This window comes from Nannospalax galili, unplaced genomic scaffold (assembly GCF_000622305.1).
Source record: "Nannospalax galili isolate Female #2095 unplaced genomic scaffold, S.galili_v1.0 scaffold2160, whole genome shotgun sequence".
NCBI lineage: Eukaryota > Metazoa > Chordata > Mammalia > Rodentia > Spalacidae > Nannospalax > Nannospalax galili.
In genome coordinates, this window is record NW_008345983.1 from 317,206 (window position 1) to 318,302 (window position 1,097).

Genomic DNA, 1,097 nt, shown 5'->3' on the forward strand with positions numbered 1-1,097 from the left:
CTGGTGAATCTAGTCAGCCTATCTGGAGGTCTTTGTTTTAGGAGGGTCAGCTGTTCCTCATCTAGTGGTATTCAGTTGTCAATATTCCTTTGGATAAGATTGGGGTCTGCTGTTCAATTTTCCAGTTCTCTTCTGGGTTACTACCTGGGAATCCCTTTGGCCACCCTGGCCAACAACTCAGAAGGAGGTATCCCCTGTCTGGCATTGTTGCTTGCTATGTAGACTTTAGCTACACATATGGTCTTTTATGAAATTATATTGGCCCCTTTAATCTTTGGTTATACTTTCCTTTTGGGTGTTTAAGGCTACACAGTTGGTCCAGATAAACAGATTTATTTTTACTCTTAAGGTCGTTTACAGATCTGTTCCACAGGGGTCACATGGGCTTGGGAGGAGCCCCTGGCTCCTTTCTTTTACCAGTTCCACCTATCTGAAGATAAGTCAAAGGTCCTGCTCGGGTATGGTTGGCTTTGCTTGGAAGCATGGAGAAAATGATTCCTCTGTGTTGACCCTCCTCTTTATAGACTGGACACTGGTTCAAGTCCATCTGGTGGGATCTCCTCAGTGTCCTTGATCAAGAGAACAGGTGACTCACCACCATTACAGGACATTTTGAGAGATATTCATAGTCCCCTGGAACTAGTCGACCTAAGAGGGCAAGGAGCAAAAAGTTTCCTTTATATCCCTCTGACCAAATTATTATAGGCCTCAAAGTATGTCTGTTAAACACCCAAGAAGATTAGTTCCACCAGTCTGGTATTTTTAATTACTGTGTGTCATGTAGATAAATCTTAGGCAAAGACCAGTTGTTCTCAGATAAACCTTACCTAGACATATATTTCTTGATCTCCTATGTATAATTTGTCAGTAGGTTGTAGGAGTAATATGGTTCTCTCTGGTTTTCAAAGCTAGCTAGGCATTTTTTATCTCTCACATTGTCTCACCCCTCCATCATGGTTTTCCCTCTTAAGGTGTCCCCATTGCCCCCATTTCTCCCGTAATAATACCCTTCTCCTGTGGTCCTACCTCTCTTAAGCTCCTTCTTTCCCTTTATGCCCTAGGTTCCTTGTATACCCTTCTCTCCCCCATCCCTTAAA